Source organism: Eschrichtius robustus, chromosome 12, assembly GCF_028021215.1.
Source record: "Eschrichtius robustus isolate mEscRob2 chromosome 12, mEscRob2.pri, whole genome shotgun sequence".
Taxonomy (NCBI): domain Eukaryota; kingdom Metazoa; phylum Chordata; class Mammalia; order Artiodactyla; family Eschrichtiidae; genus Eschrichtius; species Eschrichtius robustus.
The window spans coordinates 83,853,058-83,873,756 of NC_090835.1; the positions used below are offsets into that span (position 1 = coordinate 83,853,058).

Genomic DNA, 20,699 nt, shown 5'->3' on the forward strand with positions numbered 1-20,699 from the left:
TTCATAAAACAACAAGAACAAATTCTTTTCAGGGAACATGCTCTGGACAAGGTTAAGTTCCTCATGTTCAAACAATTTCTTTTTAAACTCACAAAAGTAACCTATGGGCTAAGTTCTAATTTGAAAATCAAAAGAAAAGACACAATCCCATGAATTCACTTTATAAATGAAGCGCCAGTTTTCTGTGCTTCTTTTCTCAGCTCTGTAAAAACTCTCTCTGTGAAGCTGAAATCTCAGTGGGGAGAAGGATGGAACTGGATAGAAAGGAGGCAGACAGGGAAGAGCCCATTGGGGCAAACAGGACCACCACAGGGAGAAGACAGTTCCTCTGCTGGGTACTTTTATTAATTACTGTCTTAACGTACTCACGTCCATAGTAAAAAAAAATTCAAACATTTAAAATGAAAAGAGGAGGTAAGAAAAATCTCATCACTTTGCTCCAACACAATCCCTCCACCCCACTGTTAGAAGGAACCTACTGGTACCATTTCTTGGGTATACTTCCAGAGATTTCTCTCTTTTGAGCACAAAAGAAGTCATGCCAAATGGGAGTTTTTACAATTGTTGGTCACAACCCATTAATAGATGATCAAGTCAACTTCGCATTAGAAATAATAAACTGATCATAATAATCAGAGTGCTTTGCCCTTAGTGAGAATGAATACTGTCGTGAATCTTCAGTGTTACTGTACCATACTTATGAGTATGATGTACTCAGCTGTGATGTGAAATATATTCTTACTGTGGTAACTGCAAAAAAAAAAAAAAAAAAAAAAGGCTTGGAAAAATACTGCTGATTGTTTTCACTGACAACATCTTGGAGATGATCTCCTATTACTGGTTACAGACCTACCTCCATCTTTAAGACTTTATAACTCTCTATCTTCCCCCCATTTAAGATTTACATTTACAGGGTAGCGAAGCATCTTTTCATCTGTGTATTGACTAGATTTTCTATATTAAAGTTAGGAGGCAAACGTTTAACTGTCTTGGTCATTACTCTCATAGAAATAACCACAAATATTTTTGCTTCCAAGGGCAAAGGCAGAATTGGTTTCATCAACTAGGCAGTTAATCATTTGCCATCCATGACACCTTGAAAGCAGCAGCGACCAGGGTTCCGTTCCAGCATCTGTCCTGCCCTGGGGGGAGACTTGCAGGGCGCGGACTCCCTCGGCCAGGAAGCCATCAGCTCCCACACACCCAAGTGCCAACCATTTGATATGCCACCTTTGTCATTCAACAGTTACACAACCAGGCAGAAAAGCATGACAGGCTGGCAGGTGATTAAGAGGTTCCACGTTGGGCTCCTTATCAGACAATTTGGGTTTGAAACCCATTTTTTCCACTTAATAGTAATATGGCCTTGGACAAGTTACTTAGCCTCCTACCTGTAACATGTGGGAAATAATAATTGCCCCTCAGGCTGTTAAGAAGAGCAAATGATCTAATACACTAATACCCCTAAGGTCCTTAGAGCAGTGCCTGGCACGCAGCAAGCCCTCCCATAAAGGCTTCCTGCTGTGTGTCTGCCGCAGGGTCCACTCCACAGTGGATACCGCCAGCGCCCGTGTGCCCTGCCCACTCAACTCCCACCAGTGAGCTCACAACGTCCAATGCAAGTCCTAACACCCCCAGGGGGCAGCGATGGAAGGTGGGATAGTTGACAACGTCTCAGGAGAGAGGCACCTGTCAGCGTGAAGCATTATCTGAGCATGAAAGATGAGGCTGAAATGAACGTACTAAACCTGCCGTGTACAAAGGATTGTCGAATAGGGAAAAACACAAAGAGCTCGCCTGGAGGCCTAGAACAGACTAGACTTTCACGATGGGGGAGAAGGCACGTGCTGAACACCAAAACCAACCGAGTCTGCCAACAAGCAGATGTTGGAAATGATGCATATACGCATTAACAACAAGCTGTAAAAGTCCTAGCAAGTAACAGCATTCTGGGATCTAACATCAGGAGCACACCTGACGAAAACAGTAAGAACATCATTCTCATTTTTAACTAAGAGCCCTTTCACAGGAGCCTGTAACCAGTTTTGGTTTCTATGTAGGGAGGATGTAGAAAAGCTGGAAACAGAAGTAAAGGAGTGCTCAAAAATGACAGGAAACACACCTGTGGGGTGGAGGTGGGGGGAGAACATCCGTGGACTTCGGGAAAAAATGAGGCCCAGGAATGGGTATAAATGACCCATCGTTACAAAGATGACAACGCTGACGTCATGGCAACAGAAAAGCAGCCTGGCTAAACACAAGGTAAAATTTCAGCCCAATCACTCTGAACCCAGCAGCAGGCCCCCAGAAGAGACTATGGGATCTAGTACGTGGTGATACTGAAGACTTCTGTTACAGGCCGTCTGTCCTGAACAATCCGAATCTGAACCCGTCCTGAGCCCTGCAGGAGGCGGCAGCACAGGGGCTCATTCTAAGACGGAACATCTCCACACGCTTCTGTCAGTAAGGGCCCAGCTGTTCTTAGACCACATTTCTTCTCAGCTTGAGAATTCTCTCAGGCTTGCAGAACTTTTCACCATCAAACTCAGGAACACGTCAAAGAGCTAGCCGAACAATCACAACAGTAGTAATTTTCAGAGAGTTGCTCATAATTCCTGAAATGTCTATGTTGAAAAGGGGGAACATGAGGCCCTAACCAGCAGAGCCCCTGGCCGGGGAATCGGAGGCCTGGTTGTGGGCTGGACGCGGCCACGTTCATGGCTTTCCCCATCCTCTCCCCCGGCCATGCCCACAACTGGACACGTCCCGTGACCTTCTCAGAAGGGGCAGTTTTCACACCGGTCACCAGGAGGCTTCTCCAGCAAAGGTTTGCTTTCATCATCGCAGCACAGTGCCGTGTCCCTGTCCAGCCAGCCACACGTCCAGATCCCTTAATACCATGGATTCATTTCTCATTCACACCACACGCTTACCAAGCGCCTGCCCCGTGCCAGGCGCAGAGGCAGGACGGCCCTGACGGGTGCAGCAGGGAACAAAATTCCAGGCTGGGCAGGAACACACACGTAAAATATGTTACGTAAAGTGACTGTCAGCAAGAAAAAATAAAGCAGGGTAAAGGGGATGGGATCATGGAGCGAAAATTTACTTTGGAAAATGCGGTCGTCACTCAGATAAGGTGACCACAGAGCAGAGAGAAAGGGCACTCCTGTTTGAGGGCCAGCTGGAGGCAGTGGCCTGGGGCCATCGCCCCTCTGTCCTCCCCTCCCCGCCCACTGGGGTTCACAGAAATCAACCCCACGGTGCGGGGAGCTCGTGGCCACCGGCTGGCAGGGGAGGCGGCACCTTAGCTGCACTCACACCCATCCCCGCGTCCCCTTCGCAGCTTCCGGGCTGGCCCGCCTGGCAGGAACAGGACAAAAGGTCCCAGCAAGTGAATTCCTCCCACCGGGCCAGCCCGCCCTGCTGGGCGAACTGCGCACTTGCTGAGCAGCCTGTGGGCTGAGCTGTGCTCTTTTGTACTTTTCTAAAGGAACGGGAGAGGCACAGGGCCCTGCAAAGCCCTTGACACTCTGCCTGGCGATCTGGGATCATGGGAATGGCATGACCCACTTTACACAAGGTGTCCAACCGCACGGCCAGGTCTGTGGCCTGCCTGACTGCGGCAGATCCCCATCTTCCAAGCTGCACGTGGGCTGGGAACGTCACTTCTTAACAACCAGCCAACCTACTGGCAGCTTGGGCGAGCTGGGCCACGCAGGCACACAGCTGCTCTGGACAATTGTACTAGCAGGGACCAAGCCCAGGCGCTGGGCCCACGCAAGAGGAGCTCTGGTCCTGAGCGCAGCAAAAGAATAAGCCATTCTTTGATGTGACTGGTTCCCCACACTCAGACAGGAAAAAGGGAGAGTCAGCACCTCCCAGGGGCCAGATCACGCTGACACCAAGCCAAGCATCGCCTCCCCACCCTCTTTAACCAGGAGTCTCTGGCACTCGCTCAGCCTGCGGGGCCTCCCAGAATGACAGGTCACGACAGGGAGTAATCAGATACATTAAGGAAAATTCCAACCACAACAGCATCCAAAAGCTCTTCACGAGTTCAAGGGCCACACACAGAAAATGACAACAGTGGAAACAGGATAAGGGCAGAAAACACGGGCAGGTAAATCAGAATAGATTTTAAAGAACTCTTGTACGCACATTTCCCAGAAGACACTCTTAGTTGAAAGCCACTTCCCACTATCAAATTCTGGAGTGTTTTTGGTAACTATGCAGCTGTATTACAATTGCGCCTCATGCTAAGTATCTCACTGAGAAAAGAAATGACTAACTAGGGCCAGCAATTACCCTGTATTAAAAGAGGATGAGAGAGCATTCAGTACACCTTCATCTAAATCAAGGATTAGTTCTGTGACCCGTGGCAAGTTCCTGGCACGTGCCCTACATATTTTAGGGTTGAGGTGAGCCTCAGGCCTAAATTCAAGAGAAACGTTCAAACTGCCACAGCTCAGAATACACAAACCCGGAAATACCTGATGAAAACAGGGCACAAAAGGGCAAAACCTGAATCCCCCAAAGAGAGCCGGGCTCCTGTGGAAGATCCGTCTGTCCATGAGTTAGCTCTCCGCAGGAGCAGGCCCAGGTGAGTCATCTGCGTGAGGCTGAACAAGCATTCGTTTTCACTGTGATCTAGTATCACACAGAATTTGCTGGAGGCTTGAAATAAGACACAACAAGCTTTACGGCAAACCAGTGCCCCCCCCTTTCCATGTGGCCCCCAAGAGAGACAACAAACTGTGAGCAAATGGGGTGGTGGGGTGGCCACAGGGAAGGTCGCTGGGGTTAAGGAGAGCTGCTCCCACCGCGATTCTCAAGATGAAGTTACTGGTCTTGGTAAGAATGCAAATGTTGAGAATCTTGGCCATTTATACCTGGAGCAGGAGAAAGTGAGAAAGCTACCAAGCACGTGAAAAGTGCTGGGATCTTAAGGCAAATTTGTTTTAAAGGATAGCAAGATTTTAAAAAATTATCATAGTAAAGGAAGTTAATTACCTAAACCCACAACCAGGCTGTTTGCTGACTCTAAAGCTTAGCAGTGACGATTTATTTTCAGGGTCAAGCCCTGGTTTTTCTTGCTGCCAAGGCAATGGTGGCAGGGAGCAGTCAGCTTGCTTTGAAAGCCCCCTTTCCTGTGGAATCAGTCAAGTCACATTGCTTTTGGTTTAAAAATGTGTTTACTGCAGACATTTAACTACTGTTAGCTTCCTCATGGTGTCCTGTTTTATTTATTTATTCATTTAGAATTGTCGCAGTTCATCTAAAAATGAGTCAGCTAAACTGAGCTTCCAGCTCCCAGGGGTCAGGAGGAAATCTCCCTCCACTTTCTATTCTCCAACCCATTCATCCCCTTAACAGTCAACTCCTGTTAAGCAGGCATGGGAACATTCCAAGTTGCTGCCAATAACACAAAACATTAAATGGTGCTTTAATTTGGTAGTCACAACACTGTTTCTTGAATTTAAAAAGGTTTTTCTTGGTTGGAGAAAATCAGCTTGGGAATGAGCGGAGGAGAATAACCACATCTGCTCAGAAATGTTAAAATATACAACTGTCATAAAGATCCTAAGGGGAAAAACATCTAAGCACTAACAAGCTTCCAGATATGAAATCAAGTTGACAAGAGAATCCCTTTAGAGTGCTGGCACTTAAAAAGAAGATAACTCCGGATTAAATCTTGGCTCGGGAGAAATTATCTGCCACATCAACAGTGGTCCCCTCATTTCGACAATCCAGGAACCTATGCTTACTCTCATTCCCCCATAGGCTTCTCATACTCTCTTATCCTCATTCTAAGGGCACATCCAACTCTCGTTAATACTCTGATGGAGTCATTTTCTCCTACCGCACAGCAAGCACGTGAGAAAGGACACAGCTCTAGCTGAGCTTCAGGCCAGTCACTGCAAAGCTGGGGCACCACCAAGTCCTGCTACAGGTCAGCGCTGCGGTTAAAGGCTGAGCCCCTCGTTCTGGTGTAATGGACAACTGGGGCGGGGGAGGGGACTGTAAATGCTGCCACACTCAAGTTCTCCCTTATACAAAAGTTAGATGAGACAGGTTGAAAGGGAAGCCCACGTCACCTCCAATTCCTTGGTTGCAACCAGTTAACTGAAAAGCACTATTCTAACCATTGCCGGAGAAGGACATTCTATTCTTCTAAAGTGGTGGAGGGTCACACCCACTCTGTTCTTAAATGAATCAACTGTGGTCCTTCCTCTCTGTTCATTCTGTCTTCACCTTTTCTCCAAGTCCCAGGTTAGGTGTCAAGTGACTCTCCCTTGGCCTCTAGTAGCTTCTAGGGGAATTCTTATTCAGAGCTAAGGAACAGAACATATCATCAAAGTTCTTCCCCAGTAAAGACCTCACACACCAACCCACTTACCCCACAAGCATCTGGAGAGGGGTTCACTGTAGAAAATTACTCTTGGATGACTCAATTCTCATTTGAAATCAGAAGAATAAAACCAGTGACATTTGGCTTCGGTTGAAGCACACTGTCATTTGGAAGAAGACGAAGCGAATATAGACACAGAAAGCCCCTTGCCGGTGGATGAAGGCCAGACTGCTGCGGATGGATGGAGAGCTCTGCTCCCACAAAGAGCTTTGCTGACAGTAACTCATCAATCCACACGAGGCTGCGGTGAGACAAGGTGAAAGATCCGAGGGCCGGGATCAGGTCTTCCCATGACTGGTTTTACTTCTGTGCTCCTGGTGATGCTGAGAGTGACTGCCCTTCATGCCACCAGTCATCGGAAAGGCAGCTGAATATTTAACAAGCGCTTACTATGTGCCAAGCAGTATACAGTACTGCTCGTTAGGAAAACGACAGTGACAGAGACAGACATCACTCTGCCCTCCTGAAACAAAGTGGTTAGCAGTGTGCAAAGACCCTGTGGGGAGCACTGGTCAGGAGCCCGATAGCCAGGGTTCCGGTCCCTGCTCCACCACTTACTAGCTGTGTGACCTTGGGCCAGTTACTTAATTTCCTCACCTGTAAAAGAAGGGCCATTGACAGTGCCTTCTCCATGGGATTAAATGAGTTAATAATATATGTAAAATATTTACAATCATGGACGCACACAATAGATACAAACGTATCTGTGTTATTGTCATCATTACAAAGACCTCTGGCACTGACCAATTTCACATTCAATGTTCATGAGAGTTTTTGCTAAGCCATAGACTGGTGTCCCCTGCAAAGTCCACGGGCAATGAAACCATCCCACATCCACACCTCACAGCTCTGGCATTCATTCTCTACTTTGGATGGGATGACATAATATGTGCAAATCCAGGAGACTTTTAAGAGTCTCTAGATAAATTCTCTGGAATGTTAAGGGGACACTGGTCACTGACTTCAGAGTGGAAGAGAAGATCAGTGTTCATACCATCAGCACAGAGCAGAAGTCAGTCTGTATCTGACATGCCTTTTGTACTCCTAGCAACTAGCACATGGTAGATGCCCAATGAGTTCATTCATTTACTACAGCTGCAGAGGGGGCTGAGATGCCAAAGGTCACAGAGTTTGGGTGGAGCCGAAGTTTGAAGCCAAGTCTTCCACCCCACAACCTACCACTCTTAAAATAGCCAGTATGGGGGCTTCCCTGGTGGCGCAGTGGTTGAGAATCTGCCTGCCAATGCAGGGGACACGGGTTCGAGCCCTGGTCTGGGAAAATCCCACATGCCGCGGAGCAACTAGGCCCATGAGCCACAATTACTGAGCCTGCGCGTCTGGAGCCTGTGCTCCACAACAAGAGAGGCCGCGATAGTGAGAGGCCCGCACACCGCGATGAGGAGTGGCCCCTGCTTGCCGCAATTAGAGAAAGCCCTTGCACAGAAACGAAGACCCAACACAGCAATAAATAAATAAATAAATAAATTAATTAAATAAATTAAATAAATAAATAAATAAATAAATAAATAACAAAAAACAAAACAAACCCGGTATGGCCTTTCAAGGGGCATCTTCATAAGATCATTGTAAAGAGGATGGTGACAATATGTATTAGTGGTTTTGAGTTCACACGGCTTTATCCATGAGAATAAATGCAGAATTAATTTTAAATAACACTATCAAGTTAAAAAACAAAACCAGTTGTATTCACAGTGGGATATTACTCAGCCATAAAAAAAGAATGAAATATTGCCATTTGCAGCAACATGGATGGATCCAGAGATTACCATACTGAGTGAAGTAAGTCCGACAGAGAAAGACAAATATCATATGATATCGCTTATATGTGGAATCTAAAAAATACCACCAATTAATTTATATACAAAACAGAAACAGACTCACGTAGAAAACAAACTTATGGTCACCAGAGGGGAAAGGGGGACAGAGGAGGGATAAATTAGGAGTACTATGGGATTAACGGATACAAATTACTATATGTAAAATAGATAAGCAACAAGGATTTACTATATAGTACAGGAAACAATACTCAATATCTTATAATAACCTATAATGGCAAATAATCTGAAAATATATAACTGAATCACTTTGCTGTACACCTGAAACTAATACAATACTGTAAATCAACTATATTTCAATTAAAATTTTAAAAGATCAGTTGTAGGGACTTCCCTGGTGGCACAGTGGTTAAGAATCCGCCTGCCAATGCAGGGGACACGGGTTCGATCCCTGGCCCGGGAAGATCCCACATGCCGCGGAGCAACTGAGCCCGCGTGCCCTAGAGCCCGCACACCGCAACTACTGAGCCCACACGCTGCAACTACTGAAGCATGCTTGCTTGAGGGCCTGCATGCCACAACTACTGAGCCCGTGTGCTGCAACTACTGAAGCCCACGTGCCTAGAGCCCGTGCTCCTCAACAAGAGAAGCCACTGCAATGAGAAGCCCGCGCACCACAACGAAGAGTAGCCCCCGCTCGCTGCAACTAGAGAAAGCCCTGAGCAGCAACGAAGACCCAACGCAGCCAAAAACAAACAAAATGAAAAAACACAAAAACCAAAAACAACCAGTTGTATTCACTCATGATGCTTGGTAAGAGAGACCTTAGAAATCTCCATATTAAGACCTATTTGGGAAGTCAGCGGGAAAAGGGTGGCAATCCTCCTTGGCCTCATTTTCATATGCCCATCATCACTTCCACTATCTCAATCAGTGATAAAATTATAGGCTTATGTTTAAAGTGTTGTGATTGTCAGTTATACTGCAATTATCTGCTCATTTGTTCATAATCCCCATTAAGCTCCAAGCTCTTCAGGGCAGAACCTCTGATGTTCCCATCTGTGCCTTCAGAGCCTGGATCTGTGCCTGACAGATTGCCGACTACTGGCTGAAACTATGAATGAATGAATGCCTTCACATCTTTCAGTTTCACATCAATGGGTTTTCCAATCTGTCCGCATCTCACAATCACCTAGAAGCTTTAAAAAACAGATTTCTGGGACCCACCCCTAGAAACTGATTCAGTAGTCAAGAGGCTGAGAAATTTGTTTTTTTTTTTGAAAAGTTCCTCAGGTAATTTTGATGAGCTGCCAGCCTTCTTGCGGAACTACTGCTGTGTATATAAACTGGGCTTTGGGACTAATGAAATCTGTTGCAGACAATATCCATGTATTGTATTACAATGACAGAGTCTAGACTAGGACAGGGGTCAAGGAGAAAATGTTCTTCATTCCTACAAATTAGGTTACAATTCCCTGTTTGCTGTAACTCCACCAGCTGGGGCGGGGGATGGGGGAATCATCTCTTAAGCTGAAATAAACCTCATTAAGTCAGAGATCAGTTCTCCTACCTTCTAAACACAGTGTTACACAGCACATATAACATACAGCCAGCAGGCATGAAGTAGTGTAAGCCCTTCGTCCACTCTGGAATGTTGTTATAAAGAATACCACCCCCCCTCCCCGCCCCCCGCCCCCGGCAGGAGGCGGGACCCCTTACCCTCTGTCAGCATTTCCCAGTCTGACAGGTGTCAATGGAGGCCAGGCCTGTAAAGCGCAGCGAGGGAGGGTCTATCCTGCTCCCTGTCACCCCCAGCAGCTGTTCTCGGGACACAAGAGGGAATTAGTAACCATGGGCTTGGTCACACTGAGCTGGGGACGTGTGAGGTGCCACCAAGTGGCTGCCAACGCCAGAACTCACAGCACATACCTGCCCACAGCCAACTGGACGTACTGCTTGGAAGGAGGCAAGGTGGACAAAAGGAAGCATCCTGACACTGGCCAAGAGGTGGGCTCTGGCTCAGGCCCCGTTATTATCAGTCCTACACTGAGCCACTTCCTATCAGCTTCATTCCCTGGATTAGGGGACAGAGGTGTCTTCATGTGAACTTGGCATCTGTGGAAGGCAGCCTCTAAGGTGGTCCCCAGGGATCCTCTCCTGCACTGGACCAGGGCTGTGTATAGGGCCAATAGAACACAGCAAAAGGGATGGTATGTCACTTCCGGGATGAGCTTTCCGTAGCTGGTAGGTCAAGTGGCCACCTATCAGCAAGGTAGTGTTACCCCAACAGCTCTGGCCCTTTCTCTTTTAGAAAGATCCATATGACACCCACTAGGAATGCTATCATCATAAAGACAGACACAATTGTTGGTGAGGATATGGAGAAATTGGAACACTCATACATCATTTGGGATTGTCAAATGGTACATCTGCTGTGGAAAATCGTTTGGTAGGTCCTAAAAAAGTGAAACGCAGAGCTATCATATGACCCAGCAATTCTATTCCTAGGTATATGCCCAGAAGAAATAAAAACCTGTACACAAGTATTCACAGCAGCATTATTTATATTAGCCAAAAAAAGGGGGGGGGGGTACAAACCCAAATGTCCACCAACTGATGAATAAATAAAAGGTAGTACCATCCACACAATGGAATGTTTTTCAGCCATAAAAAGGAATGAAGTACTGATACATGTTACAACACAGATGAACCTTGGAAACATTATGCTACGTTAAAGAAGTCAGACACAAAAGGTCACATATTACACCATTCTATTTTATAGGAAATGTCCAGAATAGGCAAATCCATACAGACACAAAGTACATTAGTGGTTGCCAGGGGCTGGGGAAGGGGAGGATGGGAAGTAATTGCTGACGTGTATGGGGTTTCTGAGGTAATGAAAATGCTCTGGAATCAGATGCACTTAAATTAAAAATAAACATTAAAAAATGAGAGATACTTAAAAAAAAAGCTTTAAAATTCTGCACACTCAAGCTCACTTGTAGAAATCCTTATACTAAGGAAATAAAAGCAGATGTGCATTAAGATTTAATTATAAGATTGTCATCAGTGACATAAGCAGCAGAAAAATACCCATTTAAAAGTAACTTGCTACATAAATTATGGTACAGGCATACAAACAGTATGCCATCATTAAAATAAAGTTACTGGGCACTTATTCCAGAGAAAAGATTGACATGCACACAAAAACCTATACGTGAGTATTCACAGCACCTTTATCTATTATAGCCCCAAACTGGAAACAACCAAGATACTCTTCAACAGGTGAATTATTAAACAAATAGTGGTACATCCACACCATGGAATACTTCTCCGCAACAAAAGCAACACACTTCTGATACATGTAACAACCTGGATGAATCTCTAGACTTAGTGGAAAAAAGCCAATCCCTTTATATAACACTTTTGAAATGACAAAATTATAGAGATGGAGAAGAGATGAGCAGTTACCAGGGGTCAGAGATGGAGTGAAGGCAGGAGGGAAGCAGATGTGGCTATAAAAGGGCAACATGTGCTGATGGAAACGTCCTGTTATCTTTTCTGTAACAATGTCAGCAACCTCATTGTGGTACCAAACTACAGTTCTGCACCATGTTACCAGGGAGGGGGAACTGGGTAAAGGGTACTTGGGATCTGGGATCTCTGTGTTATTTCTTAGTTATGAACCTGAAATTACCTCAAAATAACAAGTTACATTTAAAAAAAAATCCACAAAAGTGGAAAACAAACCAATAAACAAGACTAAGCATTTGACTTTTTAAAAAATTCAACCCCCTCACGCCCCCCTTGCACCTCCCACTGACACACAGTTGTGACTTTTTGGCATCTGTTATTGAGTTCTGCTGGAAAGGAATAGTGTGAACTATCACCTCATTCATGAAAGCTTAACCCTTCACCTAAATGCTAGAGTTTTCACTACTTTAATTTTCAGAGCTGTCTGATTTAGCTTCCCAGTAAACGCTTATTTACCCAGACTACTCAGGCGACAGGAATACTGTTTGACCAGCCTTATGTTCTGATTGACTTCAAGGGACCATACCTCTCACATAGGCCAGTTTTCAGAGAGTAAGAAAATCATTAAACGTATCAAATAAAATCCTCCCGAATAAAATCAAAGCTTTGATGACTCGGGGGCATTCTGTGATCTTGAAGTGTTCCAGGGGCTGAACTATGAGCGCCCAATCCCATTTTACAGAACCATGGACGAGCAGGCATAGATAATTGGGATAAATCTGTAAATCTATTACGCCTCTCTGGTTTAAATAAGAAGTTCCTGTCATCCGTTATTTCCGTGCCGCTTTCTATTTTACACAGAACATAGAAAACTTTAGGTATCATCAATAGTTTTGAGTTGTCAGATTCTAGATGTTTTTTAAATTTCTATTTATTTATTTATTTATGGCTGTGTTGGGTCTTCGTTTCTGTGCGAGGGCTTTCTCCAGTTGCGGCGAGCGGGGGCCACTCTTCATCGCGGTGCGCGGGCCTCTCACTATCGCAGCCTCTCTTGTTGTGGAGCACAGGCTCCAGACGCGCAGGCTCAGTAATTGTGGCTCACGGGCCCAGCTGCTCCGCGGCATGTGGGATCTTCCCAGGCCAGGGCTCGAACCCGTGTGCCCTGCATTGGCAGGCAGATTCTCAACCACTGCGCCACCAGGGAAGCCCTCTAGATGTTTTTTGATAAATGAAAAATATGAAGAAAAGCTTACTTCATTATGAAAAATAAAAACTGCTTTCTTCCATCTTTTGGGTCATTTTCTTATCAATCCAATGAAAAACAGAAAGTGGCGAAGAAGCACTTTTATAAAGTGGAGGAGTCCTACCATTCTGTGATTCCGGTTTCCTGGGTGTGTGCAGTGTGGGCGCAAGTTGTGCCCTGCAGGGGGCCTTGCTGCCCTCAGGACAGGAAGGAGCCTTCCATGCCCACAGCTGCCCAGAGCACAGACACTGTCTAGCAAGGGCTGTGGGGACTTCTATAACCCTCTCTCAAAATTCTCCAGTTAAGATTAGATGTCTTCCTAGCAAAGCTTTTCTCCTTTTCACCTAGTGCTACTTTCAACAACCGTGCCACTGTGTTTAAAACCCCCTTGACAACCATTAAAGGTGAAATAACTGAGAATTAGGCCCTAAAGTGATTACATTTTAGTGGAACTCCAAGTAGTTTAGCAAGTCACATTAATGTAAATGAATATTCTGACTGGCTAATAACAAGATTTTCCTTTCATTTCAATTCTCCCCAAGTACCAATATCCAACTCCAAGCTGTCATAAAAGCCATTTTGCCGTAACAAAATGAAGAAAGGCAAGCCAGTGATCAAATTAGCATGAAAATTAGGTACCCACCTACAGCTGGAACACCGAGGGAGCGACACTAACAGATCTGAAAATGAAAATTAAGGACACAGTTAGGAGGGGCAAAAATATTTATGTATAGAACTTGTAAGGCACTGCAAAGTAAAGGAGCTGTTACAGTGGAGGATTACTGGACTAAATGTCAATATTATGACATAGTATGAGTGTGTTTCGTGTTTGGTAATTGCAATCATTGTTGCTTTTGTTCTGGTCATCCATTTACAATGCTTGGTGTCAGTCTATTTATCTCTTGTAAAAATAAAATACAGTGTGTGTGTGTGTGTGTGTGTGTGTGTGTGAAAAAAAAAGAACTTATAAGGTATCTTTCCTGAAGAAGTCAATCAGGTGAAAATTTTAGGAAAAGAATTGAGGCATATAAAACGGCATATACTGTTTAACAACATGCCTTTCGTGAGCATCAAATGTGTTTAAGGCATCACGGTAGGTGGTAGAGATAGGGAACGTGGTCCTTCCCCCTAAACTAAGAAATCTAACTATCATCCAGCTGGAATCCACGTTCTTAGCTCATTTAAAAACACAAATGTTCCGAAACTACGTATAAAATAGATAACCAATGAGAACCTACTGTACAGCACAGGGAACTCTACTTAATGCTCTGTGGTGACCTAAATGGGAAGGAAATCCTAAAAAGAGGGGATATATGTATACAGATAGCTGATTCACTTTGCTATACAACAGAAACTAACAACACTGTAAAGCAATTATACTCCGATAAAAATAAATAACCCCCCACCCCAAAAAAAAACCCACAAATGTTCCAAGACAAGAACATTTAATTGGGGGGGATAGATATGAAAGGATATATAATATCCTACTTTGATTTGGAAAAGCTATCACATTTTCCTAGACAGAACCAAATAAACACACTTAACTTGAAGAAAATTAACGGGACTACAGAAGCAGTGACATGTTTAAAATGTATTATGGTTTTCCCCAATAATTTTCTTCATATACACGAACAATTTAATATATGCCCTCAGGTTGGAGAAGGAAAGGAAGAGTGTCTTGGTCAGCTTGGGCTGCTGTAACAGAATACTATAGACAGGTGGTTTAAACAACAGACATTTATTTCTCACAGTTCTGCGGGCTGGCAAGACCAAGGTCAAGGTTCATCTAACCCTTCCCGAAGGCCTCACCTCCAAACATCATCACACAGAGAGTTAAGGCTTCAGCATATGAAATGGGGGGTGAGGGCACACAAACGTTCAGTGTATAACAGAGGGGTGGTTTTGAGAGGGAAAGGGAATGACCGTAATTGCTACTTTTAGAAAACCTAGTCTCTAAGGTGAATCATTTTCATTCTTTTACTCCCTCAAGTTATCAAAACATATTATCTCTACTTTACAAAAGGGTTGTGTTCCAGATGTTACTTTGTAAACTAGTCATCTGGCCTCTGGAAAATTCTATTTTCTGTATTCTATTTTCCATAGAAATAATGTGAAATTAGCAGTTCTGGACCTTTTGGGGATCCCACCCCAATTGTAAAACTATGATTAAAGCAAAGGTTAAAAAAGAAAAAAGAAAAAGTGAAGGTGACCCTCTATCCCCAGATGACAGAGAATTTGGATAAAATTGACAGGCTCCCCAAAATCCTAGGGACCCTCAATCCCCAAATTAAGAACCCTAGCTATAAGTAGTTGACAGATCTCCAGATGGGCCCTAAACTACTTAACTCATAATGAAGTGGTGCCTATGAGTATAGATTCTCACTATTTCTACATGAAAATAATTTCATGTAATATGTATAATGTGAGTTACTACCCTCTGGGCTCTGACACTTAACACTGTAATATGATCTTTGGTAAGCTGTACAGACCCCGGTTCCCTGGACTTTAAACACGTGTGTGACGATGCGTACACCCCACGGGGTTGTTATGAGATGATATGAAACGCTGGGGCAATGCAGGGGCACTTCAATTCGCGGCAGCTGCTTTTATGATCCTGGAGCACACAGTCACCGCACCGTGGGAGGCACTGGGACACAGAGCCACAGGACACACACCTGCCTCCGGAGAAGTCAGTCTCACTAGGGAGAAATGATAACTAGCAAGCTGAGGGAGATGCCTTGACAAAGCACGTACCGATTCTACGCAGGGACCGGTGGGTCACAGTCACGTGTAAGGCTTGCCAGTGGGAGATGGGACAAAGGGGAGGGGAGAGAAAAGTGAAAACCCATGTTGGAGAAGCAGCTAAGGGCTCTACTGGTTGATTTTAAACTGGGGGCGGGGGGTGAGAGTGAGGGTGGGCGGGAGGCTGGAAAGAGAGTGATATCAAGGTCAAGTCAGAAGACTTGACTATTGGCCACAATAGTCCACACAGGAGATGGAGGACACCATGAGGCCACGGCAGGGCAGGGAACCAGGGGCCACAGGAGGGATGGCAGGAAGGTGAGGGGAGGGAGAGGAGGAAGCCCCAATTCTGGTTCTGACTCTGCACCCTGCACGCAGTGCTATCCTATGAGTCAGGGAGCACAGGGACAAGTAGGAGGGAAGAAGGGAATAGGGAAGGTTCTGACCATCTAGAAATGTACCGCCCGGCCACCGATTCTGTTCATGACAGACGCATCGTGCCTGCTGAGTCAACAGGCAGGCCATGTGTTGTGAATTACTGGAGTGCAAATCAGTGAACATTCACTGTAGTGATGTGTTCTCTTATAGGGAAAAATCTGCAAGATGAACTGTGCACTGAGTAATGTTAAGTATAAGAAGTTCAAGCTTAAGCTAGGACCTAAGCCACGCATTTGTTTAGGGATTTATGCTCTTCTTGTCCTAAGAAAACACTAAGCCAGCTACACTCCAACATGAATTACACACTTCAGGGGGTTGAATTATTTAGCAAATTGCTATTTCCCTTCACTAAATGGTCTGCTAATGACTGCCACAAAAAAGCTTTCCAAAGTCACTCTCCCATCACAACATCCTCTGAGAGAATCTGAAAACCACTTAGGACAGCGCAGGCCACCATTTCAAATGATTTTTCTTATTTTCAAGTTCTTTTCTTTGAAGAGCATCATGATGACAGCAAGAGCAACTGACACTCAGTCCTTACTACGTGCCAGTCTTTCTGCTATAAATTTACAAGGATGATCTCACTTGACCCCTCACACCAGCCCTTTCCCACATCCCCTTATCACAGGTGAGCACACTGAGGCAGAGAGCAGCTAAGTCCTTTATCCAAGGTCATGCCAATAGCAGGCAGAGTGACTCCACAGCCTGCTCTTTTAACCACTGCACTCTAGTTCCTATGTTACACTAAAAATAAAAAAGGGATGTTTATTGCAGGAACTTGAAAAAATAGAAGAGGTTTTTTTTTTTTTTGGTTTCATTTTAAGGTAAAAACAAAAAGCCTCTGAGAGTGTGGTAGAATCCATGTCCCTCCTTCTGCCATTTACAAGCAGAGTGATCCTGGGCAAGTTAACCTCTGAAAGCCTCAGTTGCCTCACCTGAAATATTCCCTTCAAATGGGAGTAAAAATAATACCTACGTACTCAGATGAAATGGTTCGTGTACAGCATTTAGCACAGAGCTATCCTAGTATTATATAATAAATATATAAATAAAATATAAATATATTCCACTATTCTGTATGCTTTAAAAAAGCATATACTGGGCTTCCCCGGTGGCGCAGTGGTTGAGAATCTGCCTGCCAATGCAGGGGACACAGGTTCGAGCCCTGGTCCGGGAAGATCCCACATGCCGCAGAGCAACTAGGCCCGTGAGCCACAATTACTGAGCCTGCGCGTCTGGAGCCTGTGCTCCGCAACAAGAGAGGCCGCGACAATGAGAGGCCCGCGCACTGCGATGAAGAGTGGCCCCCGCTTGCCGCAACTAGAGAAAGCCCTCGCACAGAGATGAAGACCCAACACAGCCATAAAAAAAAAAAAAAAAAAAAAAAAGACAAAAATGTAGTTCCCAGAGGCTCTCATTAAAAAAAAAAAAAAAAAAAAAGCATATACTTGTATAATCTTGCATTGCAACACTGCAGCAATTACTATCTTCATGAACCTAATCTGAGTTTTGGAGCAATATTTATACAAATGCTTTAATTATTCCCCCATTATTAGTCATTTAGTCTGTTTCCAAGTTTTTACTATTCTTTTTAATAAATTTATTTATTTATTTATTTTTTGGCCATGCTGGGGCTTTGTTGCTGCGTGCGGGCTTTCTCTAGTTGTGGCAAGCGGGGGCTACTCTGTTGCGGTGCGTGGGCTTCTCACTGTGGTGGCTTCTCTTGTTGCGGAGGACGGGCTCTAGGCGTGCGGGCTTCAGTAGTTGCAGCACGCGGGCTCAGTAGTTGTGGCTTGCAGGTTCTAGAGTGCAGGTTCAGTAGTTGTGGCACACGGGCTTAGTTGCTCCGCGGCATGTGGGATCTTCCTGGACCAGGGCTTGAACCCGTGTCCCCTGCACTGGCAGGCGGATTGTTAACCACTGCACCACCAGGGACGTCCAAGTTTTTACTACTCTTAAATAACATTGTGATGGCCATCTCTGCACGTAAAACTTTAGCTGTATATTAAATTACTTCCTTGAATGAGATTCCCAGAAATTGGCCAATCATGTCTAAGGGTCTTCATATAACATATATTGCAAAATTTCTTTCCAAAACATTTTCACCTACTAACATTCCCACCAGCAGGGACTATGTGAACAGCCTATATAAACTGCACCCTGGCCAGGATTGGGTAATGTCATGAAGGAAAAAGAGATTTTATTTTTTTAGTCTAATACAAAATGCTCTATGTGTATATTAGAAATATAAATCATACAGAAAGCCCAACAGCTGAATAAACATTGAATATATGTATAAAGAGTCATTTTTGGCTAATGGTCATAAAAGAAAAATGAATAATAAATTCTGTGTATCTTCTACTTAAGGATTGATTTGTGGGGGCTTCCCTGGTGGAGCAGTGGTTGGGAGTCTGCCTGCCAATGCAGGGGACACGGGTTCGAGCCCTGGTCTGGGAGGATCCCACATGCCGCGGAGCAGCTAGGCCCGTGAGCCACAACTACTGAACCTGAGCGTCTGGAGCCTGTGCTCCGCAACAAGAGAGGCCGCAATAGTGAGAGGCCCGCGCGCCGCGATGAAGAGTGGCCCCCACTTGCCGCAACTGGAGAAAGCCCTCGCACAGAAACGAAGACCCAACACAGCCAAAAATAAAAATAATAAATAAATAATTTTTTAAAAAAGAATTGATTTGTGAATATAAGCTGGAATTTAATTGGTCACTTATGTTAAGAGTTTTTCTTTCTCTCAGGTTATTAGTAAATGGAATTGTCTGCATTCCACAAAGATCCCCCCTCAAACCCAGGAACTCAGTCTAGTTACCAATTTTTAAACCTCTAAGAGAAGCATTCGTCTTACATACACAATAGTGATCCTTGAGGACAGCATGCATTTAAAAAGCACAGTCCAAGCATTTGTTAAGTATCTATTTTGTCTAGGGACATGGACTGTTTTTAAAAAGTGGACTCTACAAACCCAACCACAAAGGAGCCCCGCAAACCAACAGTAAATCCGCTTCTAGTAACAGAGGCTCATAAAACTAGCTTTTAAAAAGCCAAATGTTTTCTGTATTTAAGAACTTGAATTAAGATGATGCTTCCAGGTGGTTTTTAACTGTGTACGTAACATTTTGCAGAAGACAGGGCATTGTTTGCCCCTCAGTAGCCAAGTCAGCCAAATCCAGTTTATGTCATTAGTATTACTATCAATAAAGCATCATAAAACAGCTTGATTTTTCCAATCCCATGTGGAGGCGCTGAGTGAGCAGTTAGAAAAATATTTTGACCTGTTCACAGAGAAAGTTCATATGCATTTCACAGGATACAAATGAGAAACCCCAAGGTGTCCTCTCGCCTGCACTTTTCAGCTCAGTCACCTGCATCCAGAACAAAAAAGGTTGAACCCAAAGCTTCAATTTAGAATAAACCAACTGCTACTTGGATCATAAAAATCCTCATAACGACAAGTGGTCCACCATCGGGGGAAAGGAAACTCTGATCAGCAAAATGTCAGGCAGGCAATGAGATAAGCGATACAAGGTCTAATAGGATGAAATGGCATTAACTCTGGCCCAATTTATCCCAGCATCAAACAAATCTCAGATCATTACAGACTGTAACGCCTCATGAATGAGTTAAGAAGACTTCGTTATGAAATCATAATATTCTTCCTTTAGAGAATCCCTGGCTTCAGGGTGGTAAGATCATTAAAAATAGAGAACACAATGATGATTATCTGAATAGTAACTAACACTGAACGCTCAGTGTGTGCTAAGCGTCACTCCAGGCACCCTCACGTGCACCACGTAATTCAATCTTCTCAGTAACCTTGTAAAGGGTCTTTTCCCTACTTTACAGAGAAGGAAATGGAGGCTCACATACTAGAAGGTACTGCACACGATGACAGAGCCTGTACTTGGTTCAGGGGATTCAAACAAAGCTCTTAGCTGCCTCTCATGCTAAAATCTGACTAAGTTTAACTCTGCTAGGAAAAACGAAAGTACATCCAACTGGCCACCTACAGATACCTATAACACACTACTGGGTTCTAAGTAACAATCTAAGGTTTTGTAAGGAACGATTTATGCCCAAGGCATCCTAACACCAAGACAATGGTGTACAAAACCAGAATGTCACTGGACCCATGGTTACTACTGGTTACAATGTTTATGGGACATACACTTGATTTGGTTTTTCTTCCCCATTCAAATGAGTCAGAAAGAAGGTTGGTGGCCTGCTCATAGCATCCATGAGGTCATATTAAATCTCAGGTAGCAAGCCTGCTTAGAAATGACAGAAAAGCAAATAATGGTGATAATGTAATTTCAGTGAGGCTATAAGCTGAAAAAAATCTCAAGTGGCAACTTCTGGTTTAAGTGCCCTGGAGGATAACATGATACGGAACGAGAAATGTGTCCACCACGTGCAGCACTGGCCAGGATGAGTAATGAAATGAGTTCCCAAATCCCTTTAAAATATGGATATGCAGCATATAATTAAATCAGTATGGATCTATCTCTAGATATTACATCAACTGATGTAATTAAAAATACACAATGTTTTTTTAGAACCTGGATATACAGTTAAAAGATTTAAAAAATAA

General features: G+C 44.3%; 1 protein-coding gene across 4 annotated transcripts in view; it reads right to left on the minus strand.

Moving 5' to 3' along the window:
- The window catches only part of ELOVL5 (ELOVL fatty acid elongase 5), a 70,168-nt gene that overhangs the window by 25,211 nt on the left and 24,258 nt on the right, over positions 1-20,699 (minus strand). Inside the window, exon 2 of one of the 4 annotated variants that reach the window (XM_068557167.1) lies at positions 13,566-13,602. The exons of 2 other annotated variants lie outside the window; for them this stretch is intronic. The gene's annotated coding sequence lies outside the window, so the exon portion shown is untranslated. Of the gene's footprint in view, positions 1-6,397; positions 6,421-13,565; positions 13,603-20,699 lie in introns of those variants that run through there. One more of the 4 variants, XM_068557169.1, reaches the window with a different exon arrangement.